Genomic DNA, 20228 nt, shown 5'->3' on the forward strand with positions numbered 1-20228 from the left:
ACACCTACAAATTACAAAAAGTATATCACATTGTTGAAGAGATGCATGTTTATTGTTGTTTTAACGTTGGATATGAAAGGCATTTAGACAATATTATCAAACATGATTCCGTTTCATGGTTGCTAAATTAGTGTTGATCAACATTTAACAATTGGCATACTTTTGTTTGTAATTTAGCCGTTGAAATACAGGTGCTAACCAAACATGTTAGATTTACCAAAGAAGAAAAGTAAAGTTCCCTTTAGGTTTTAGGAACCTCTCTTGCCAATGCTAAGAACTGCTTCAATTTTAGAAAAAGAAACTTCTGATTATCTTTGACACGTTTTAAAGGATTAGGAAAAAGATGAAAAGCAGCTTACGGCCATACCTCTCTGGTTCCGCCCGATCTCGTCTGATCTCGGAAGCTAAGCAGAGCAGGGCCTGGTTAGTACCTGAATGGAAGACCGCCTGGGAATCCCAGGTGCCGTAAGCTTTTTCACTTCTCTCTCTGAAAGCCGCCCAGCGCCGTAGCTTGTACACCTACACAATTGTAAAAAGTTGATCACATTGTAGAAGAGATGCAATAGGAAGAAGATGAAAGGTGGCTTACGTCCATACCATCGTCAGGCCATTTGAGGTGGCGGGGACTGCAATGGCCATCCACCGATTGGCTGGGACTCCTGGGCGGGTCTTCTCTAGTCCATCCAATTTTCGCCATAGGATGTCACAGCCTTCTTTGCATACCCTTATTTAACCCACACAAAGATGCCAACGGCAGGCGTGACATAATTTTTTGACGCATTATAAAGGATTAGGAAAAAGATAAAAAGCAGCTTACGGCCATACCTCTCTGCTTCCGCCCGATCTCGTCTGATCTCGGAAGCTAAGCAGAGCAGGGCCTGGTTAGTACCTGGATGGAAGACCGCCTGGGAATCCCAGGTGCCGTAAGCTTTTTCACTTCTCTCTCTGAAAGCCGCCCAGCGCCGTAGCTTGTACACCTACACAATTGTAAAAAGTTGATCACATTGTAGAAGAGATGCAATAGGAAGAAGATGAAAGGTGGCTTACGTCCATACCATCGTCAGGCCATTTGAGGTGGCGGGGACTGCAATGGCCATCCACCGATTGGCTGGGACTCCTGGGCGGGTCTTCTCTAGTCCATCCAATTTTCGCCATAGGATGTCACAGCCTTCTTTGCATACCCTTATTTAACCCACACAAAGATGCCAACGGCAGGCGTGACATAATTTTTTGACGCATTATAAAGGATTAGGAAAAAGATAAAAAGCAGCTTACGGTCATACCTCTCTGCTTCCGCCCGATCTCGTCTGATCTTGGAAGCTAAGCAGAGCAGGGCCTGGTTAGTACCTGGATGGAAGACCGCCTGGGAATCCCAGGTGCCGTAAGCTTTTTCACTTCTCTCTGAAAGCTGCAGAGCGCCGCAGATTGTACACCTACAAATTACAAAAAGTATATCACATTGTTGAAGAGATGCATGTTTATTGTTGTTTTAACGTTGGATATGAAAGGCATTTAGACAATATTATCAAACATGATTCCGTTTCATGGTTGCTAAATTAGTGTTGATCAACATTTAACAATTGGCATACTTTTGTTTGTAATTTAGCCGTTGAAATACAGGTGCTAACCAAACATGTTAGATTTACCAAAGAAGAAAAGTAAAGTTCCCTTTAGGTTTTAGGAACCTCTCTTGCCAATGCTAAGAACTGCTTCAATTTTAGAAAAAGAAACTTCTGATTATCTTTGACACGTTTTAAAGGATTAGGAAAAAGATGAAAAGCAGCTTACGGCCATACCTCTCTGGTTCCGCCCGATCTCGTCTGATCTCGGAAGCTAAGCAGAGCAGGGCCTGGTTAGTACCTGAATGGAAGACCGCCTGGGAATCCCAGGTGCCGTAAGCTTTTTCACTTCTCTCTCTGAAAGCCGCCCAGCGCCGTAGCTTGTACACCTACACAATTGTAAAAAGTTGATCACATTGTAGAAGAGATGCAATAGGAAGAAGATGAAAGGTGGCTTACGTCCATACCATCGTCAGGCCATTTGAGGTGGCGGGGACTGCAATGGCCATCCACCGATTGGCTGGGACTCCTGGGCGGGTCTTCTCTAGTCCATCCAATTTTCGCCATAGGATGTCACAGCCTTCTTTGCATACCCTTATTTAACCCACACAAAGATGCCAACGGCAGGCGTGACATAATTTTTTGACGCATTATAAAGGATTAGGAAAAAGATAAAAAGCAGCTTACGGCCATACCTCTCTGCTTCCGCCCGATCTCGTCTGATCTCGGAAGCTAAGCAGAGCAGGGCCTGGTTAGTACCTGGATGGAAGACCGCCTGGGAATCCCAGGTGCCGTAAGCTTTTTCACTTCTCTCTCTGAAAGCCGCCCAGCGCCGTAGCTTGTACACCTACACAATTGTAAAAAGTTGATCACATTGTAGAAGAGATGCAATAGGAAGAAGATGAAAGGTGGCTTACGTCCATACCATCGTCAGGCCATTTGAGGTGGCGGGGACTGCAATGGCCATCCACCGATTGGCTGGGACTCCTGGGCGGGTCTTCTCTAGTCCATCCAATTTTCGCCATAGGATGTCACAGCCTTCTTTGCATACCCTTATTTAACCCACACAAAGATGCCAACGGCAGGCGTGACATAATTTTTTGACGCATTATAAAGGATTAGGAAAAAGATAAAAAGCAGCTTACGGTCATACCTCTCTGCTTCCGCCCGATCTCGTCTGATCTTGGAAGCTAAGCAGAGCAGGGCCTGGTTAGTACCTGGATGGAAGACCGCCTGGGAATCCCAGGTGCCGTAAGCTTTTTCACTTCTCTCTGAAAGCTGCAGAGCGCCGCAGATTGTACACCTACAAATTACAAAAAGTATATCACATTGTTGAAGAGATGCATGTTTATTGTTGTTTTAACGTTGGATATGAAAGGCATTTAGACAATATTATCAAACATGATTCCGTTTCATGGTTGCTAAATTAGTGTTGATCAACATTTAACAATTGGCATACTTTTGTTTGTAATTTAGCCGTTGAAATACAGGTGCTAACCAAACATGTTAGATTTACCAAAGAAGAAAAGTAAAGTTCCCTTTAGGTTTTAGGAACCTCTCTTGCCAATGCTAAGAACTGCTTCAATTTTAGAAAAAGAAACTTCTGATTATCTTTGACACGTTTTAAAGGATTAGGAAAAAGATGAAAAGCAGCTTACGGCCATACCTCTCTGGTTCCGCCCGATCTCGTCTGATCTCGGAAGCTAAGCAGAGCAGGGCCTGGTTAGTACCTGAATGGAAGACCGCCTGGGAATCCCAGGTGCCGTAAGCTTTTTCACTTCTCTCTCTGAAAGCCGCCCAGCGCCGTAGCTTGTACACCTACACAATTGTAAAAAGTTGATCACATTGTAGAAGAGATGCAATAGGAAGAAGATGAAAGGTGGCTTACGTCCATACCATCGTCAGGCCATTTGAGGTGGCGGGGACTGCAATGGCCATCCACCGATTGGCTGGGACTCCTGGGCGGGTCTTCTCTAGTCCATCCAATTTTCGCCATAGGATGTCACAGCCTTCTTTGCATACCCTTATTTAACCCACACAAAGATGCCAACGGCAGGCGTGACATAATTTTTTGACGCATTATAAAGGATTAGGAAAAAGATAAAAAGCAGCTTACGGCCATACCTCTCTGCTTCCGCCCGATCTCGTCTGATCTCGGAAGCTAAGCAGAGCAGGGCCTGGTTAGTACCTGGATGGAAGACCGCCTGGGAATCCCAGGTGCCGTAAGCTTTTTCACTTCTCTCTCTGAAAGCCGCCCAGCGCCGTAGCTTGTACACCTACACAATTGTAAAAAGTTGATCACATTGTAGAAGAGATGCAATAGGAAGAAGATGAAAGGTGGCTTACGTCCATACCATCGTCAGGCCATTTGAGGTGGCGGGGACTGCAATGGCCATCCACCGATTGGCTGGGACTCCTGGGCGGGTCTTCTCTAGTCCATCCAATTTTCGCCATAGGATGTCACAGCCTTCTTTGCATACCCTTATTTAACCCACACAAAGATGCCAACGGCAGGCGTGACATAATTTTTTGACGCATTATAAAGGATTAGGAAAAAGATAAAAAGCAGCTTACGGCCATACCTCTCTGGTTCCGCCCGATCTCGTCTGATCTCGGAAGCTAAGCAGAGCAGGGCCTGGTTAGTACCTGGATGGAAGACCGCCTGGGAATCCCAGGTGCCGTAAGCTTTTTCACTTCTCTCTGAAAGCTGCAGAGCGCCGCAGATTGTACACCTACAAATTACAAAAAGTATATCACATTGTTGAAGAGATGCATGTTTATTGTTGTTTTAACGTTGGATATGAAAGGCATTTAGACAATATTATCAAACATGATTCCGTTTCATGGTTGCTAAATTAGTGTTGATCAACATTTAACAATTGGCATACTTTTGTTTGTAATTTAGCCGTTGAAATACAGGTGCTAACCAAACATGTTAGATTTACCAAAGAAGAATAGTAAAGTTCCCTTTAGGTTTTAGGAACCTCTCTTGCCAATGCTAAGAACTGCTTCAATTTTAGAAAAAGAAACTTCTGATTATCTTTGACACGTTTTAAAGGATTAGGAAAAAGATGAAAAGCAGCTTACGGCCATACCTCTCTGGTTCCGCCCGATCTCGTCTGATCTCGGAAGCTAAGCAGAGCAGGGCCTGGTTAGTACCTGAATGGAAGACCGCCTGGGAATCCCAGGTGCCGTAAGCTTTTTCACTTCTCTCTCTGAAAGCCGCCCAGCGCCGTAGCTTGTACACCTACACAATTGTAAAAAGTTGATCACATTGTAGAAGAGATGCAATAGGAAGAAGATGAAAGGTGGCTTACGTCCATACCATCGTCAGGCCATTTGAGGTGGCGGGGACTGCAATGGCCATCCACCGATTGGCTGGGACTCCTGGGCGGGTCTTCTCTAGTCCATCCAATTTTCGCCATAGGATGTCACAGCCTTCTTTGCATACCCTTATTTAACCCACACAAAGATGCCAAATGCAGGCGTGACATAATTTTTTGACGCATTATAAAGGATTAGGAAAAAGATAAAAAGCAGCTTACGGTCATACCTCTCTGCTTCCGCCCGATCTCGTCTGATCTTGGAAGCTAAGCAGAGCAGGGCCTGGTTAGTACCTGGATGGAAGACCGCCTGGGAATCCCAGGTGCCGTAAGCTTTTTCACTTCTCTCTCTGAAAGCCGCCCAGCGCCGTAGCTTGTACACCTACACAATTGTAAAAAGTTGATCACATTGTAGAAGAGATGCAATAGGAAGAAGATGAAAGGTGGCTTTCGTCCATACCATCGTCAGGCCATTTGAGGTGGCGGGGACTGCAATGGCCATCCACCGATTGGCTGGGACTCCTGGGCGGGTCTTCTCTAGTCCATCCAATTTTCGCCATAGGATGTCACAGCCTTCTTTGCATACCCTTATTTAACCCACACAAAGATGCCAACGGCAGGCGTGACATAATTTTTTGACGCATTATAAAGGATTAGGAAAAAGATAAAAAGCAGCTTACGGCCATACCTCTCTGGTTCCGCCCGATCTCGTCTGATCTCGGAAGCTAAGCAGAGCAGGGCCTGGTTAGTACCTGGATGGAAGACCGCCTGGGAATCCCAGGTGCCGTAAGCTTTTTCACTTCTCTCTGAAAGCTGCAGAGCGCCGCAGATTGTACACCTACAAATTACAAAAAGTATATCACATTGTTGAAGAGATGCATGTTTATTGTTGTTTTAACGTTGGATATGAAAGGCATTTAGACAATATTATCAAACATGATTCCGTTTCATGGTTGCTAAATTAGTGTTGATCAACATTTAACAATTGGCATACTTTTGTTTGTAATTTAGCCGTTGAAATACAGGTGCTAACCAAACATGTTAGATTTACCAAAGAAGAATAGTAAAGTTCCCTTTAGGTTTTAGGAACCTCTCTTGCCAATGCTAAGAACTGCTTCAATTTTAGAAAAAGAAACTTCTGATTATCTTTGACACGTTTTAAAGGATTAGGAAAAAGATGAAAAGCAGCTTACGGCCATACCTCTCTGGTTCCGCCCGATCTCGTCTGATCTCGGAAGCTAAGCAGAGCAGGGCCTGGTTAGTACCTGAATGGAAGACCGCCTGGGAATCCCAGGTGCCGTAAGCTTTTTCACTTCTCTCTCTGAAAGCCGCCCAGCGCCGTAGCTTGTACACCTACACAATTGTAAAAAGTTGATCACATTGTAGAAGAGATGCAATAGGAAGAAGATGAAAGGTGGCTTACGTCCATACCATCGTCAGGCCATTTGAGGTGGCGGGGACTGCAATGGCCATCCACCGATTGGCTGGGACTCCTGGGCGGGTCTTCTCTAGTCCATCCAATTTTCGCCATAGGATGTCACAGCCTTCTTTGCATACCCTTATTTAACCCACACAAAGATGCCAACGGCAGGCGTGACATAATTTTTTGACGCATTATAAAGGATTAGGAAAAAGATAAAAAGCAGCTTACGGTCATACCTCTCTGCTTCCGCCCGATCTCGTCTGATCTTGGAAGCTAAGCAGAGCAGGGCCTGGTTAGTACCTGGATGGAAGACCGCCTGGGAATCCCAGGTGCCGTAAGCTTTTTCACTTCTCTCTCTGAAAGCCGCCCAGCGCCGTAGCTTGTACACCTACACAATTGTAAAAAGTTGATCACATTGTAGAAGAGATGCAATAGGAAGAAGATGAAAGGTGGCTTACGTCCATACCATCGTCAGGCCATTTGAGGTGGCGGGGACTGCAATGGCCATCCACCGATTGGCTGGGACTCCTGGGCGGGTCTTCTCTAGTCCATCCAATTTTCGCCATAGGATGTCACAGCCTTCTTTGCATACCCTTATTTAACCCACACAAAGATGCCAACGGCAGGCGTGACATAATTTTTTGACGCATTATAAAGGATTAGGAAAAAGATAAAAAGCAGCTTACGGCCATACCTCTCTGGTTCCGCCCGATCTCGTCTGATCTCGGAAGCTAAGCAGAGCAGGGCCTGGTTAGTACCTGGATGGAAGACCGCCTGGGAATCCCAGGTGCCGTAAGCTTTTTCACTTCTCTCTGAAAGCTGCAGAGCGCCGCAGATTGTACACCTACAAATTACAAAAAGTATATCACATTGTTGAAGAGATGCATGTTTATTGTTGTTTTAACGTTGGATATGAAAGGCATTTAGACAATATTATCAAACATGATTCCGTTTCATGGTTGCTAAATTAGTGTTGATCAACATTTAACAATTGGCATACTTTTGTTTGTAATTTAGCCGTTGAAATACAGGTGCTAACCAAACATGTTAGATTTACCAAAGAAGAATAGTAAAGTTCCCTTTAGGTTTTAGGAACCTCTCTTGCCAATGCTAAGAACTGCTTCAATTTTAGAAAAAGAAACTTCTGATTATCTTTGACACGTTTTAAAGGATTAGGAAAAAGATGAAAAGCAGCTTACGGCCATACCTCTCTGGTTCCGCCCGATCTCGTCTGATCTCGGAAGCTAAGCAGAGCAGGGCCTGGTTAGTACCTGGATGGAAGACCGCCTGGGAATCCCAGGTGCCGTAAGCTTTTTAACTTCTCTCTCTGAAAGCCGCCCAGCGCCGTAGATTGTACACCTACACAATTGTAAAAAAAAATTCACATTGTAGAAGAGATGCAATAGGAAGAAGATGAAAGGTGGCTTACGTCCATACCATCGTCAGGCCATTTGAGGTGGCGGGGACTGCAATGGCCATTCACCGATTGGCTGGGACTCCTGGGCGGGTCTTCTCTAGTCCATCCAATTTTCGGCATGGGATGTCACAGCCTTCTTTGCATACCCTTATTTAACCCACACAAAGATGCCAACGGCAGGCGTGTCATAATTCATTGACGCATTATAAAGGATTAGGAAAAAGATAAAAAGCAGCTTACGGCCATACCTCTCTGGTTCCGCCCGATCTCGTCTGATCTCGGAAGCTAAGCAGAGCAGGGCCTGTTTAGTACCTGGATGGAAGACCGCCTGGGAATCCCAGGTGCCGTAAGCTTTTTCACTTCTCTCTCCGAAAGCCGCCGAGCGCCGCAGATTGTACACCTGTTTTAACGTTGGATATGAAAGGAAATTAGACAATATTATCCAAAATGATTCCGTTTCATGATTGCTAAATTAGTGTTGGTCAACATTTACGATTGGCATACTGTTGTTTGTAATTTAGCCGTTGAAATACAGGTGCTAACCCAACATGTTAGAATTGCCAGTGAAGAAAAGTAAAGTTACCTTCAGGCTTTAGGAACCTCTCTTGCCAATGCTAAGAACTGCTTCAATTTTAGAAAAAGAAACTTCTGATTATCTTTGACACGTTTTAAAGGATTAGGAAAAAGATGAAAAGCAGCTTACGGCCATACCTCTCTGGTTCCGCCCGATCTCGTCTGATCTCGGAAGCTAAGCAGAGCAGGGCCTGGTTAGTACCTGGATGGAAGACCGCCTGGGAATCCCAGGTGCCGTAAGCTTTTTCACTTCTCTCTCTGAAAGCCGCCCAGCGCCGTAGCTTGTACACCTACACAATTGTAAAAAGTTGATCACATTGTAGAAGAGATGCAATAGGAAGAAGATGAAAGGTGGCTTACGTCCATACCATCGTCAGGCCATTTGAGGTGGCGGGGACTGCAATGGCCATCCACCGATTGGCTGGGACTCCTGGGCGGGTCTTCTCTAGTCCATCCAATTTTCGCCATAGGATGTCACAGCCTTCTTTGCATACCCTTATTTAACCCACACAAAGATGCCAACGGCAGGCGTGACATAATTTTTTGACGCATTATAAAGGATTAGGAAAAAGATAAAAAGCAGCTTACGGCCATACCTCTCTGGTTCCGCCCGATCTCGTCTGATCTCGGAAGCTAAGCAGAGCAGGGCCTGGTTAGTACCTGGATGGAAGACCGCCTGGGAATCCCAGGTGCCGTAAGCTTTTTCACTTCTCTCTGAAAGCTGCAGAGCGCCGCAGATTGTACACCTACAAATTACAAAAAGTATATCACATTGTTGAAGAGATGCATGTTTATTGTTGTTTTAACGTTGGATATGAAAGGCATTTAGACAATATTATCAAACATGATTCCGTTTCATGGTTGCTAAATTAGTGTTGATCAACATTTAACAATTGGCATACTTTTGTTTGTAATTTAGCCGTTGAAATACAGGTGCTAACCAAACATGTTAGAATTGCCAGTGAAGAAAAGTAAAGTTACCTTCAGGCTTTAGGAACCTCTCTTGCCAATGCTAAGAACTGCTTCAATTTTAGAAAAAGAAACTTCTGATTATCTTTGACACGTTTTAAAGGATTAGGAAAAAGATGAAAAGCAGCTTACGGCCATACCTCTCTGGTTCCGCCCAATCTCGTCTGATCTCGGAAGCTAAGCAGAGCAGGGCCTGGTTAGTACCTGAATGGAAGACCGCCTGGGAATCCCAGGTGCCGTAAGCTTTTTCACTTCTCTCTCTGAAAGCCGCCCAGCGCCGTAGCTTGTACACCTACACAATTGTAAAAAGTTGATCACATTGTAGAAGAGATGCAATAGGAAGAAGATGAAAGGTGGCTTACGTCCATACCATCGTCAGGCCATTTGAGGTGGCGGGGACTGCAATGGCCATCCACCGATTGGCTGGGACTCCTGGGCGGGTCTTCTCTAGTCCATCCAATTTTCGCCATAGGATGTCACAGCCTTCTTTGCATACCCTTATTTAACCCACACAAAGATGCCAACGGCAGGCGTGACATAATTTTTTGACGCATTATAAAGGATTAGGAAAAAGATAAAAAGCAGCTTACGGCCATACCTCTCTGGTTCCGCCCGATCTCGTCTGATCTCGGAAGCTAAGCAGAGCAGGGCCTGGTTAGTACCTGGATGGAAGACCGCCTGGGAATCCCAGGTGCCGTAAGCTTTTTCACTTCTCTCTCTGAAAGCCGCCCAGCGCCGTAGCTTGTACACCTACACAATTGTAAAAAGTTGATCACATTGTAGAAGAGATGCAATAGGAAGAAGATGAAAGGTGGCTTACGTCCATACCATCGTCAGGCCATTTGAGGTGGCGGGGACTGCAATGGCCATCCACCGATTGGCTGGGACTCCTGGGCGGGTCTTCTCTAGTCCATCCAATTTTCGCCATAGGATGTCACAGCCTTCTTTGCATACCCTTATTTAACCCACACAAAGATGCCAACGGCAGGCGTGACATAATTTTTTGACGCATTATAAAGGATTAGGAAAAAGATAAAAAGCAGCTTACGGCCATACCTCTCTGGTTCCGCCCGATCTCGTCTGATCTCGGAAGCTAAGCAGAGCAGGGCCTGGTTAGTACCTGGATGGAAGACCGCCTGGGAATCCCAGGTGCCGTAAGCTTTTTCACTTCTCTCTGAAAGCTGCAGAGCGCCGCAGATTGTACACCTACAAATTACAAAAAGTATATCACATTGTTGAAGAGATGCATGTTTATTGTTGTTTTAACGTTGGATATGAAAGGCATTTAGACAATATTATCAAACATGATTCCGTTTCATGGTTGCTAAATTAGTGTTGATCAACATTTAACAATTGGCATACTTTTGTTTGTAATTTAGCCGTTGAAATACAGGTGCTAACCAAACATGTTAGATTTACCAAAGAAGAAAAGTAAAGTTCCCTTTAGGTTTTAGGAACCTCTCTTGCCAATGCTAAGAACTGCTTCAATTTTAGAAAAAGAAACTTCTGATTATCTTTGACACGTTTTAAAGGATTAGGAAAAAGATGAAAAGCAGCTTACGGCCATACCTCTCTGGTTCCGCCCGATCTCGTCTGATCTCGGAAGCTAAGCAGAGCAGGGCCTGGTTAGTACCTGAATGGAAGACCGCCTGGGAATCCCAGGTGCCGTAAGCTTTTTCACTTCTCTCTCTGAAAGCCGCCCAGCGCCGTAGCTTGTACACCTACACAATTGTAAAAAGTTGATCACATTGTAGAAGAGATGCAATAGGAAGAAGATGAAAGGTGGCTTACGTCCATACCATCGTCAGGCCATTTGAGGTGGCGGGGACTGCAATGGCCATCCACCGATTGGCTGGGACTCCTGGGCGGGTCTTCTCTAGTCCATCCAATTTTCGCCATAGGATGTCACAGCCTTCTTTGCATACCCTTATTTAACCCACACAAAGATGCCAACGGCAGGCGTGACATAATTTTTTGACGCATTATAAAGGATTAGGAAAAAGATAAAAAGCAGCTTACGGCCATACCTCTCTGGTTCCGCCCGATCTCGTCTGATCTCGGAAGCTAAGCAGAGCAGGGCCTGGTTAGTACCTGGATGGAAGACCGCCTGGGAATCCCAGGTGCCGTAAGCTTTTTCACTTCTCTCTGAAAGCTGCAGAGCGCCGCAGATTGTACACCTACAAATTACAAAAAGTATATCACATTGTTGAAGAGATGCATGTTTATTGTTGTTTTAACGTTGGATATGAAAGGCATTTAGACAATATTATCAAACATGATTCCGTTTCATGGTTGCTAAATTAGTGTTGATCAACATTTAACAATTGGCATACTTTTGTTTGTAATTTAGCCGTTGAAATACAGGTGCTAACCAAACATGTTAGATTTACCAAAGAAGAAAAGTAAAGTTCCCTTTAGGTTTTAGGAACCTCTCTTGCCAATGCTAAGAACTGCTTCAATTTTAGAAAAAGAAACTTCTGATTATCTTTGACACGTTTTAAAGGATTAGGAAAAAGATGAAAAGCAGCTTACGGCCATACCTCTCTGGTTCCGCCCGATCTCGTCTGATCTCGGAAGCTAAGCAGAGCAGGGCCTGGTTAGTACCTGAATGGAAGACCGCCTGGGAATCCCAGGTGCCGTAAGCTTTTTCACTTCTCTCTCTGAAAGCCGCCCAGCGCCGTAGCTTGTACACCTACACAATTGTAAAAAGTTGATCACATTGTAGAAGAGATGCAATAGGAAGAAGATGAAAGGTGGCTTACGTCCATACCATCGTCAGGCCATTTGAGGTGGCGGGGACTGCAATGGCCATCCACCGATTGGCTGGGACTCCTGGGCGGGTCTTCTCTAGTCCATCCAATTTTCGCCATAGGATGTCACAGCCTTCTTTGCATACCCTTATTTAACCCACACAAAGATGCCAACGGCAGGCGTGACATAATTTTTTGACGCATTATAAAGGATTAGGAAAAAGATAAAAAGCAGCTTACGGCCATACCTCTCTGGTTCCGCCCGATCTCGTCTGATCTCGGAAGCTAAGCAGAGCAGGGCCTGGTTAGTACCTGGATGGAAGACCGCCTGGGAATCCCAGGTGCCGTAAGCTTTTTCACTTCTCTCTGAAAGCTGCAGAGCGCCGCAGATTGTACACCTACAAATTACAAAAAGTATATCACATTGTTGAAGAGATGCATGTTTATTGTTGTTTTAACGTTGGATATGAAAGGCATTTAGACAATATTATCAAACATGATTCCGTTTCATGGTTGCTAAATTAGTGTTGATCAACATTTAACAATTGGCATACTTTTGTTTGTAATTTAGCCGTTGAAATACAGGTGCTAACCAAACATGTTAGATTTACCAAAGAAGAAAAGTAAAGTTCCCTTTAGGTTTTAGGAACCTCTCTTGCCAATGCTAAGAACTGCTTCAATTTTAGAAAAAGAAACTTCTGATTATCTTTGACACGTTTTAAAGGATTAGGAAAAAGATGAAAAGCAGCTTACGGCCATACCTCTCTGGTTCCGCCCGATCTCGTCTGATCTCGGAAGCTAAGCAGAGCAGGGCCTGGTTAGTACCTGAATGGAAGACCGCCTGGGAATCCCAGGTGCCGTAAGCTTTTTCACTTCTCTCTCTGAAAGCCGCCCAGCGCCGTAGCTTGTACACCTACACAATTGTAAAAAGTTGATCACATTGTAGAAGAGATGCAATAGGAAGAAGATGAAAGGTGGCTTACGTCCATACCATCGTCAGGCCATTTGAGGTGGCGGGGACTGCAATGGCCATCCACCGATTGGCTGGGACTCCTGGGCGGGTCTTCTCTAGTCCATCCAATTTTCGCCATAGGATGTCACAGCCTTCTTTGCATACCCTTATTTAACCCACACAAAGATGCCAACGGCAGGCGTGACATAATTTTTTGACGCATTATAAAGGATTAGGAAAAAGATAAAAAGCAGCTTACGGCCATACCTCTCTGGTTCCGCCCGATCTCGTCTGATCTCGGAAGCTAAGCAGAGCAGGGCCTGGTTAGTACCTGGATGGAAGACCGCCTGGGAATCCCAGGTGCCGTAAGCTTTTTCACTTCTCTCTGAAAGCTGCAGAGCGCCGCAGATTGTACACCTACAAATTACAAAAAGTATATCACATTGTTGAAGAGATGCATGTTTATTGTTGTTTTAACGTTGGATATGAAAGGCATTTAGACAATATTATCAAACATGATTCCGTTTCATGGTTGCTAAATTAGTGTTGATCAACATTTAACAATTGGCATACTTTTGTTTGTAATTTAGCCGTTGAAATACAGGTGCTAACCAAACATGTTAGATTTACCAAAGAAGAAAAGTAAAGTTCCCTTTAGGTTTTAGGAACCTCTCTTGCCAATGCTAAGAACTGCTTCAATTTTAGAAAAAGAAACTTCTGATTATCTTTGACACGTTTTAAAGGATTAGGAAAAAGATGAAAAGCAGCTTACGGCCATACCTCTCTGGTTCCGCCCGATCTCGTCTGATCTCGGAAGCTAAGCAGAGCAGGGCCTGGTTAGTACCTGAATGGAAGACCGCCTGGGAATCCCAGGTGCCGTAAGCTTTTTCACTTCTCTCTCTGAAAGCCGCCCAGCGCCGTAGCTTGTACACCTACACAATTGTAAAAAGTTGATCACATTGTAGAAGAGATGCAATAGGAAGAAGATGAAAGGTGGCTTACGTCCATACCATCGTCAGGCCATTTGAGGTGGCGGGGACTGCAATGGCCATCCACCGATTGGCTGGGACTCCTGGGCGGGTCTTCTCTAGTCCATCCAATTTTCGCCATAGGATGTCACAGCCTTCTTTGCATACCCTTATTTAACCCACACAAAGATGCCAACGGCAGGCGTGACATAATTTTTTGACGCATTATAAAGGATTAGGAAAAAGATAAAAAGCAGCTTACGGCCATACCTCTCTGGTTCCGCCCGATCTCGTCTGATCTCGGAAGCTAAGCAGAGCAGGGCCTGGTTAGTACCTGGATGGAAGACCGCCTGGGAATCCCAGGTGCCGTAAGCTTTTTCACTTCTCTCTGAAAGCTGCAGAGCGCCGCAGATTGTACACCTACAAATTACAAAAAGTATATCACATTGTTGAAGAGATGCATGTTTATTGTTGTTTTAACGTTGGATATGAAAGGCATTTAGACAATATTATCAAACATGATTCCGTTTCATGGTTGCTAAATTAGTGTTGATCAACATTTAACAATTGGCATACTTTTGTTTGTAATTTAGCCGTTGAAATACAGGTGCTAACCAAACATGTTAGATTTACCAAAGAAGAAAAGTAAAGTTCCCTTTAGGTTTTAGGAACCTCTCTTGCCAATGCTAAGAACTGCTTCAATTTTAGAAAAAGAAACTTCTGATTATCTTTGACACGTTTTAAAGGATTAGGAAAAAGATGAAAAGCAGCTTACGGCCATACCTCTCTGGTTCCGCCCGATCTCGTCTGATCTCGGAAGCTAAGCAGAGCAGGGCCTGGTTAGTACCTGAATGGAAGACCGCCTGGGAATCCCAGGTGCCGTAAGCTTTTTCACTTCTCTCTCTGAAAGCCGCCCAGCGCCGTAGCTTGTACACCTACACAATTGTAAAAAGTTGATCACATTGTAGAAGAGATGCAATAGGAAGAAGATGAAAGGTGGCTTACGTCCATACCATCGTCAGGCCATTTGAGGTGGCGGGGACTGCAATGGCCATCCACCGATTGGCTGGGACTCCTGGGCGGGTCTTCTCTAGTCCATCCAATTTTCGCCATAGGATGTCACAGCCTTCTTTGCATACCCTTATTTAACCCACACAAAGATGCCAACGGCAGGCGTGACATAATTTTTTGACGCATTATAAAGGATTAGGAAAAAGATAAAAAGCAGCTTACGGCCATACCTCTCTGGTTCCGCCCGATCTCGTCTGATCTCGGAAGCTAAGCAGAGCAGGGCCTGGTTAGTACCTGGATGGAAGACCGCCTGGGAATCCCAGGTGCCGTAAGCTTTTTCACTTCTCTCTCCGAAAGCCGCCGAGCGCCGCAGATTGTACACCTGTTTTAACGTTGGATATGAAAGGAAATTAGACAATATTATCCAAAATGATTCCGTTTCATGATTGCTAAATTAGTGTTGATCAACATTTACGATTGGCATACTGTTGTTTGTAATTTAGCCGTTGAAATACAGGTGCTAACCCAACATGTTAGAATTGCCAGTGAAGAAAAGTAAAGTTACCTTCAGGCTTTAGGAACCTCTCTTGCCAATGCTAAGAACTGCTTCAATTTTAGAAAAAGAAACTTCTGATTATCTTTGACACGTTTTAAAGGATTAGGAAAAAGATGAAAAGCAGCTTACGGCCATACCTCTCTGGTTCCGCCCGATCTCGTCTGATCTCGGAAGCTAAGCAGAGCAGGGCCTGGTTAGTACCTGGATGGAAGACCGCCTGGGAATCCCAGGTGCCGTAAGCTTTTTAACTTCTCTCTCTGAAAGCCGCCCAGCGCCGTAGATTGTACACCTACACAATTGTAAAAAAAAATTCACATTGTAGAAGAGATGCAATAGGAAGAAGATGAAAGGTGGCTTACGTCCATACCATCGTCAGGCCATTTGAGGTGGCGGGGACTGCAATGGCCATTCACCGATTGGCTGGGACTCCTGGGCGGGTCTTCTCTAGTCCATCCAATTTTCGGCATGGGATGTCACAGCCTTCTTTGCATACCCTTATTTAACCCACACAAAGATGCCAACGGCAGGCGTGTCATAATTCATTGACGCATTATAAAGGATTAGGAAAAAGATAAAAAGCAGCTTACGGCCATACCTCTCTGGTTCCGCCCGATCTCGTCTGATCTCGGAAGCTAAGCAGAGCAGGGCCTGGTTAGTACCTGGATGGAAGACCGCCTGGGAATCCCAGGTGCCGTAAGCTTTTTCACTTCTCTCTCCGAAAGCCGCCGAGCGCCGCAGATTGTACACCTGTTTTAACGTTGGATATGAAAGGAAATTAGACAATATTATCCAAAATGATTCCGTTTCATGATTGCTAAATTAGTGTTGGTCAACATTTACCATTGGCATACTGTTGTTTGTAATTTAGCCGTTGAAATACAGGTGCTAACCCAACATGTTAGAATTGCCAGTGAAGAAAAGTAAAGTTACCTTCAGGCTTTAGGAACCTCTCTTGCCAATGCTAAGAACTGCTTCAATTTTAGAAAAAGAAACTTCTGATTATCTTTGACACGTTTTAAAGGATTAGGAAAAAGATGAAAAGCAGCTTACGGCCATACCTCTCTGGTTCCGCCCGATCTCGTCTGATCTCGGAAGCTAAGCAGAGCAGGGCCTGGTTAGTACCTGGATGGAAGACCGCCTGGGAATCCCAGGTGCCGTAAGCTTTTTCACTTCTCTCTCCGAAAGCCGCCGAGCGCCGCAGATTGTACACCTGTTTTAACGTTGGATATGAAAGGAAATTAGACAATATTATCCAAAATGATTCCGTTTCATGATTGCTAAATTAGTGTTGGTCAACATTTACGATTGGCATACTGTTGTTTGTAATTTAGCCGTTGAAATACAGGTGCTAACCCAACATGTTAGAATTGCCAGTGAAGAAAAGTAAAGTTACCTTCAGGCTTTAGGAACCTCTCTTGCCAATGCTAAGAACTGCTTCAATTTTAGAAAAAGAAACTTCTGATTATCTTTGACACGTTTTAAAGGATTAGGAAAAAGATGAAAAGCAGCTTACGGCCATACCTCTCTGGTTCCGCCCGATCTCGTCTGATCTCGGAAGCTAAGCAGAGCAGGGCCTGGTTAGTACCTGGATGGAAGACCGCCTGGGAATCCCAGGTGCCGTAAGCTTTTTAACTTCTCTCTCTGAAAGCCGCCCAGCGCCGTAGATTGTACACCTACACAATTGTAAAAAAAAATTCACATTGTAGAAGAGATGCAATAGGAAGAAGATGAAAGGTGGCTTACGTCCATACCATCGTCAGGCCATTTGAGGTGGCGGGGACTGCAATGGCCATTCACCGATTGGCTGGGACTCCTGGGCGGGTCTTCTCTAGTCCATCCAATTTTCGGCATGGGATGTCACAGCCTTCTTTGCATACCCTTATTTAACCCACACAAAGATGCCAACGGCAGGCGTGTCATAATTCATTGACGCATTATAAAGGATTAGGAAAAAGATAAAAAGCAGCTTACGGCCATACCTCTCTGGTTCCGCCCGATCTCGTCTGATCTCGGAAGCTAAGCAGAGCAGGGCCTGTTTAGTACCTGGATGGAAGACCGCCTGGGAATCCCAGGTGCCGTAAGCTTTTTCACTTCTCTCTCCGAAAGCCGCCGAGCGCCGCAGATTGTACACCTGTTTTAACGTTGGATATGAAAGGAAATTAGACAATATTATCCAAAATGATTCCGTTTCATGATTGCTAAATTAGTGTTGGTCAACATTTACCATTGGCATACTGTTGTTTGTAATTTAGCCGTTGAAATACAGGTGCTAACCCAACATGTTAGAATTGCCAGTGAAGAAAAGTAAAGTTACCTTCAGGCTTTAGGAACCTCTCTTGCCAATGCTAAGAACTGCTTCAATTTTAGAAAAAGAAACTTCTGATTATCTTTGACACGTTTTAAAGGATTAGGAAAAAGATGAAAAGCAGCTTACGGCCATACCTCTCTGGTTCCGCCCGATCTCGTCTGATCTCGGAAGCTAAGCAGAGCAGGGCCTGGTTAGTACCTGGATGGAAGACCGCCTGGGAATCCCAGGTGCCGTAAGCTTTTTCACTTCTCTCTCCGAAAGCCGCCGAGCGCCGCAGATTGTACACCTGTTTTAACGTTGGATATGAAAGGAAATTAGACAATATTATCCAAAATGATTCCGTTTCATGATTGCTAAATTAGTGTTGGTCAACATTTACGATTGGCATACTGTTGTTTGTAATTTAGCCGTTGAAATACAGGTGCTAACCCAACATGTTAGAATTGCCAGTGAAGAAAAGTAAAGTTACCTTCAGGCTTTAGGAACCTCTCTTGCCAATGCTAAGAACTGCTTCAATTTTAGAAAAAGAAACTTCTGATTATCTTTGACACGTTTTAAAGGATTAGGAAAAAGATGAAAAGCAGCTTACGTCCATACCTCTCTGGTTCCGCCCGATCTCGTCTGTTCTCGGAAGCTAAGCAGAGCAGGGCCTGGTTAGTACCTGGATGGAAGACCGCCTGGAAACCCCAGGTGCCGTAAGCTTTTTCACTTCTCTCTCTGAAAGCCGCCCAGCGCCGTAGATTGTACACCTACACAATTGTAAAAAAAATTTCACATTGTAGAAGAGATGCAATAGGAAGAAGATGAAAGGTGGCTTACGTCCGTACCATCGTCAGGCCATTTGAGGTGGCGGGGACTGCAATGGCCATTCACCGATTGGCTGGGACTCCTGGGCGGGTCTTCTCTAGTCCATCCAATTTTCGGCATGGGATGTCACAGCCTTCTTTGCATACCCTTATTTAACCCACACAAAGATGCCAACGGCTGGCGTGTCATAATTCATTGACGCATTATAAAGGATTAGGAAAAAGATAAAAAGCAGCTTACGGCCATACCTCTCTGGTTCCGCCTGATCTCGTCTGATCTCGGAAGCTAAGCAGAGCAGGGCCTGGTTAGTACCTGGATGGAAGACCGCCTGGGAATCCCAGGTGCCGTAAGCTTTTTCACTTCTCTTTGAAAGCTGCAGAGCGCCGCAGATTGTACACCTACAAATTACAAAAAGTATATCACATTGTTGAAGAGATGCATGTTTATTGTTGTTTTAACGTTGGATATGAAAGGCATTTAGACAATATTATCAAACATGATTCCGTTTCATGGTTGCTAAATTAGTGTTGATCAACATTTAACAATTGGCATACTTTTGTTTGTAATTTAGCCGTTGAAATACAGGTGCTAACCAAACATGTTAGATTTACCAAAGAAGAAAAGTAAAGTTCCCTTTAGGTTTTAGGAACCTCTCTTGCCAATGCTAAGAACTGCTTCAATTTTAGAAAAAGAAACTTCTGATTATCTTTGACACGTTTTAAAGGATTAGGAAAAAGATGAAAAGCAGCTTACGGCCATACCTCTCTGGTTCCGCCCGATCTCGTCTGATCTCGGAAGCTAAGCAGAGCAGGGCCTGGTTAGTACCTGAATGGAAGACCGCCTGGGAATCCCAGGTGCCGTAAGCTTTTTCACTTCTCTCTCTGAAAGCCGCCCAGCGCCGTAGCTTGTACACCTACACAATTGTAAAAAGTTGATCACATTGTAGAAGAGATGCAATAGGAAGAAGATGAAAGGTGGCTTACGTCCATACCATCGTCAGGCCATTTGAGGTGGCGGGGACTGCAATGGCCATCCACCGATTGGCTGGGACTCCTGGGCGGGTCTTCTCTAGTCCATCCAATTTTCGCCATAGGATGTCACAGCCTTCTTTGCATACCCTTATTTAACCCACACAAAGATGCCAACGGCAGGCGTGACATAATTTTTTGACGCATTATAAAGGATTAGGAAAAAGATAAAAAGCAGCTTACGGCCATACCTCTCTGGTTCCGCCCGATCTCGTCTGATCTCGGAAGCTAAGCAGAGCAGGGCCTGGTTAGTACCTGGATGGAAGACCGCCTGGGAATCCCAGGTGCCGTAAGCTTTTTCACTTCTCTCTGAAAGCTGCAGAGCGCCGCAGATTGTACACCTACAAATTACAAAAAGTATATCACATTGTTGAAGAGATGCATGTTTATTGTTGTTTTAACGTTGGATATGAAAGGCATTTAGACAATATTATCAAACATGATTCCGTTTCATGGTTGCTAAATTAGTGTTGATGAACATTTAACAATTGGCATACTTTTGTTTGTAATTTAGCCGTTGAAATACAGGTGCTAACCAAACATGTTAGAATTGCCAGTGAAGAAAAGTAAAGTTACCTTCAGGC

General features: G+C 44.6%; 41 non-coding genes and 1 pseudogene across 41 annotated transcripts; all 42 read left to right on the forward strand.

Annotated features, from left to right (window-relative positions):
* Positions 1–353: 353 nt before the first annotated feature.
* On the forward strand, positions 354–472 carry LOC134109863 (5S ribosomal RNA). Its single transcript, XR_009943258.1, has one exon. It is a non-coding gene; the product is annotated as a 5S ribosomal RNA (ribosomal RNA).
* A 339-nt stretch (positions 473–811) lies between these two features.
* On the forward strand, positions 812–930 carry LOC134109794 (5S ribosomal RNA). Its single transcript, XR_009943189.1, has one exon. It is a non-coding gene; the product is annotated as a 5S ribosomal RNA (ribosomal RNA).
* A 339-nt stretch (positions 931–1269) lies between these two features.
* On the forward strand, positions 1270–1388 carry LOC134110111 (5S ribosomal RNA). Its single transcript, XR_009943505.1, has one exon. It is a non-coding gene; the product is annotated as a 5S ribosomal RNA (ribosomal RNA).
* Positions 1389–1782: 394 nt separating this feature from the next.
* LOC134109864 (5S ribosomal RNA) lies at positions 1783–1901 on the forward strand. The gene has a single exon (XR_009943259.1). It is a non-coding gene; the product is annotated as a 5S ribosomal RNA (ribosomal RNA).
* A 339-nt stretch (positions 1902–2240) lies between these two features.
* LOC134109795 (5S ribosomal RNA) lies at positions 2241–2359 on the forward strand. The gene has a single exon (XR_009943190.1). It is a non-coding gene; the product is annotated as a 5S ribosomal RNA (ribosomal RNA).
* A 339-nt stretch (positions 2360–2698) lies between these two features.
* On the forward strand, positions 2699–2817 carry LOC134110112 (5S ribosomal RNA). Its single transcript, XR_009943506.1, has one exon. It is a non-coding gene; the product is annotated as a 5S ribosomal RNA (ribosomal RNA).
* A 394-nt stretch (positions 2818–3211) lies between these two features.
* LOC134109865 (5S ribosomal RNA) lies at positions 3212–3330 on the forward strand. Its single transcript, XR_009943260.1, has one exon. It is a non-coding gene; the product is annotated as a 5S ribosomal RNA (ribosomal RNA).
* Positions 3331–3669: 339 nt separating this feature from the next.
* Positions 3670–3788, forward strand: LOC134109796 (5S ribosomal RNA). The gene has a single exon (XR_009943191.1). It is a non-coding gene; the product is annotated as a 5S ribosomal RNA (ribosomal RNA).
* Positions 3789–4127: 339 nt separating this feature from the next.
* Positions 4128–4246, forward strand: LOC134109825 (5S ribosomal RNA). Its single transcript, XR_009943220.1, has one exon. It is a non-coding gene; the product is annotated as a 5S ribosomal RNA (ribosomal RNA).
* Positions 4247–4640: 394 nt separating this feature from the next.
* Positions 4641–4759, forward strand: LOC134109866 (5S ribosomal RNA). The gene has a single exon (XR_009943261.1). It is a non-coding gene; the product is annotated as a 5S ribosomal RNA (ribosomal RNA).
* Positions 4760–5098: 339 nt separating this feature from the next.
* On the forward strand, positions 5099–5217 carry LOC134110113 (5S ribosomal RNA). Its single transcript, XR_009943507.1, has one exon. It is a non-coding gene; the product is annotated as a 5S ribosomal RNA (ribosomal RNA).
* A 339-nt stretch (positions 5218–5556) lies between these two features.
* Positions 5557–5675, forward strand: LOC134109836 (5S ribosomal RNA). Its single transcript, XR_009943231.1, has one exon. It is a non-coding gene; the product is annotated as a 5S ribosomal RNA (ribosomal RNA).
* Positions 5676–6069: 394 nt separating this feature from the next.
* LOC134109867 (5S ribosomal RNA) lies at positions 6070–6188 on the forward strand. The gene has a single exon (XR_009943262.1). It is a non-coding gene; the product is annotated as a 5S ribosomal RNA (ribosomal RNA).
* Positions 6189–6527: 339 nt separating this feature from the next.
* LOC134110115 (5S ribosomal RNA) lies at positions 6528–6646 on the forward strand. The gene has a single exon (XR_009943509.1). It is a non-coding gene; the product is annotated as a 5S ribosomal RNA (ribosomal RNA).
* A 339-nt stretch (positions 6647–6985) lies between these two features.
* Positions 6986–7104, forward strand: LOC134109847 (5S ribosomal RNA). Its single transcript, XR_009943242.1, has one exon. It is a non-coding gene; the product is annotated as a 5S ribosomal RNA (ribosomal RNA).
* A 394-nt stretch (positions 7105–7498) lies between these two features.
* LOC134109858 (5S ribosomal RNA) lies at positions 7499–7617 on the forward strand. The gene has a single exon (XR_009943253.1). It is a non-coding gene; the product is annotated as a 5S ribosomal RNA (ribosomal RNA).
* A 339-nt stretch (positions 7618–7956) lies between these two features.
* On the forward strand, positions 7957–8075 carry LOC134109905 (5S ribosomal RNA). The gene has a single exon (XR_009943300.1). It is a non-coding gene; the product is annotated as a 5S ribosomal RNA (ribosomal RNA).
* A 344-nt stretch (positions 8076–8419) lies between these two features.
* Positions 8420–8538, forward strand: LOC134109869 (5S ribosomal RNA). The gene has a single exon (XR_009943264.1). It is a non-coding gene; the product is annotated as a 5S ribosomal RNA (ribosomal RNA).
* A 339-nt stretch (positions 8539–8877) lies between these two features.
* On the forward strand, positions 8878–8996 carry LOC134109880 (5S ribosomal RNA). Its single transcript, XR_009943275.1, has one exon. It is a non-coding gene; the product is annotated as a 5S ribosomal RNA (ribosomal RNA).
* Positions 8997–9390: 394 nt separating this feature from the next.
* On the forward strand, positions 9391–9509 carry LOC134110153 (5S ribosomal RNA). The gene has a single exon (XR_009943547.1). It is a non-coding gene; the product is annotated as a 5S ribosomal RNA (ribosomal RNA).
* Positions 9510–9848: 339 nt separating this feature from the next.
* LOC134109891 (5S ribosomal RNA) lies at positions 9849–9967 on the forward strand. Its single transcript, XR_009943286.1, has one exon. It is a non-coding gene; the product is annotated as a 5S ribosomal RNA (ribosomal RNA).
* A 339-nt stretch (positions 9968–10306) lies between these two features.
* LOC134109902 (5S ribosomal RNA) lies at positions 10307–10425 on the forward strand. Its single transcript, XR_009943297.1, has one exon. It is a non-coding gene; the product is annotated as a 5S ribosomal RNA (ribosomal RNA).
* A 394-nt stretch (positions 10426–10819) lies between these two features.
* LOC134109868 (5S ribosomal RNA) lies at positions 10820–10938 on the forward strand. The gene has a single exon (XR_009943263.1). It is a non-coding gene; the product is annotated as a 5S ribosomal RNA (ribosomal RNA).
* Positions 10939–11277: 339 nt separating this feature from the next.
* Positions 11278–11396, forward strand: LOC134109913 (5S ribosomal RNA). The gene has a single exon (XR_009943308.1). It is a non-coding gene; the product is annotated as a 5S ribosomal RNA (ribosomal RNA).
* Positions 11397–11790: 394 nt separating this feature from the next.
* On the forward strand, positions 11791–11909 carry LOC134109870 (5S ribosomal RNA). The gene has a single exon (XR_009943265.1). It is a non-coding gene; the product is annotated as a 5S ribosomal RNA (ribosomal RNA).
* Positions 11910–12248: 339 nt separating this feature from the next.
* LOC134109924 (5S ribosomal RNA) lies at positions 12249–12367 on the forward strand. The gene has a single exon (XR_009943319.1). It is a non-coding gene; the product is annotated as a 5S ribosomal RNA (ribosomal RNA).
* Positions 12368–12761: 394 nt separating this feature from the next.
* Positions 12762–12880, forward strand: LOC134109871 (5S ribosomal RNA). The gene has a single exon (XR_009943266.1). It is a non-coding gene; the product is annotated as a 5S ribosomal RNA (ribosomal RNA).
* A 339-nt stretch (positions 12881–13219) lies between these two features.
* LOC134109935 (5S ribosomal RNA) lies at positions 13220–13338 on the forward strand. Its single transcript, XR_009943330.1, has one exon. It is a non-coding gene; the product is annotated as a 5S ribosomal RNA (ribosomal RNA).
* A 394-nt stretch (positions 13339–13732) lies between these two features.
* On the forward strand, positions 13733–13851 carry LOC134109872 (5S ribosomal RNA). Its single transcript, XR_009943267.1, has one exon. It is a non-coding gene; the product is annotated as a 5S ribosomal RNA (ribosomal RNA).
* Positions 13852–14190: 339 nt separating this feature from the next.
* LOC134109946 (5S ribosomal RNA) lies at positions 14191–14309 on the forward strand. Its single transcript, XR_009943341.1, has one exon. It is a non-coding gene; the product is annotated as a 5S ribosomal RNA (ribosomal RNA).
* A 394-nt stretch (positions 14310–14703) lies between these two features.
* Positions 14704–14822, forward strand: LOC134109873 (5S ribosomal RNA). The gene has a single exon (XR_009943268.1). It is a non-coding gene; the product is annotated as a 5S ribosomal RNA (ribosomal RNA).
* A 339-nt stretch (positions 14823–15161) lies between these two features.
* On the forward strand, positions 15162–15280 carry LOC134109958 (5S ribosomal RNA). The gene has a single exon (XR_009943353.1). It is a non-coding gene; the product is annotated as a 5S ribosomal RNA (ribosomal RNA).
* A 344-nt stretch (positions 15281–15624) lies between these two features.
* LOC134109969 (5S ribosomal RNA) lies at positions 15625–15743 on the forward strand. Its single transcript, XR_009943364.1, has one exon. It is a non-coding gene; the product is annotated as a 5S ribosomal RNA (ribosomal RNA).
* Positions 15744–16082: 339 nt separating this feature from the next.
* On the forward strand, positions 16083–16201 carry LOC134109980 (5S ribosomal RNA). The gene has a single exon (XR_009943375.1). It is a non-coding gene; the product is annotated as a 5S ribosomal RNA (ribosomal RNA).
* A 344-nt stretch (positions 16202–16545) lies between these two features.
* Positions 16546–16664, forward strand: LOC134109991 (5S ribosomal RNA). Its single transcript, XR_009943386.1, has one exon. It is a non-coding gene; the product is annotated as a 5S ribosomal RNA (ribosomal RNA).
* Positions 16665–17008: 344 nt separating this feature from the next.
* On the forward strand, positions 17009–17127 carry LOC134110002 (5S ribosomal RNA). Its single transcript, XR_009943397.1, has one exon. It is a non-coding gene; the product is annotated as a 5S ribosomal RNA (ribosomal RNA).
* Positions 17128–17466: 339 nt separating this feature from the next.
* On the forward strand, positions 17467–17585 carry LOC134109906 (5S ribosomal RNA). Its single transcript, XR_009943301.1, has one exon. It is a non-coding gene; the product is annotated as a 5S ribosomal RNA (ribosomal RNA).
* A 344-nt stretch (positions 17586–17929) lies between these two features.
* LOC134110014 (5S ribosomal RNA) lies at positions 17930–18048 on the forward strand. Its single transcript, XR_009943408.1, has one exon. It is a non-coding gene; the product is annotated as a 5S ribosomal RNA (ribosomal RNA).
* A 344-nt stretch (positions 18049–18392) lies between these two features.
* LOC134110209 (5S ribosomal RNA) lies at positions 18393–18511 on the forward strand (annotated as a pseudogene).
* Positions 18512–18850: 339 nt separating this feature from the next.
* On the forward strand, positions 18851–18969 carry LOC134109915 (5S ribosomal RNA). Its single transcript, XR_009943310.1, has one exon. It is a non-coding gene; the product is annotated as a 5S ribosomal RNA (ribosomal RNA).
* Positions 18970–19363: 394 nt separating this feature from the next.
* LOC134109874 (5S ribosomal RNA) lies at positions 19364–19482 on the forward strand. Its single transcript, XR_009943269.1, has one exon. It is a non-coding gene; the product is annotated as a 5S ribosomal RNA (ribosomal RNA).
* A 339-nt stretch (positions 19483–19821) lies between these two features.
* Positions 19822–19940, forward strand: LOC134110024 (5S ribosomal RNA). The gene has a single exon (XR_009943418.1). It is a non-coding gene; the product is annotated as a 5S ribosomal RNA (ribosomal RNA).
* The last annotated feature ends 288 nt before the right edge of the window (positions 19941–20228 follow it).

The sequence above is a fragment of the Pungitius pungitius genome, unplaced genomic scaffold, assembly GCF_949316345.1.
Source record: "Pungitius pungitius unplaced genomic scaffold, fPunPun2.1 scaffold_37, whole genome shotgun sequence".
Classification (NCBI taxonomy): Eukaryota; Metazoa; Chordata; class Actinopteri; order Perciformes; family Gasterosteidae; genus Pungitius; species Pungitius pungitius.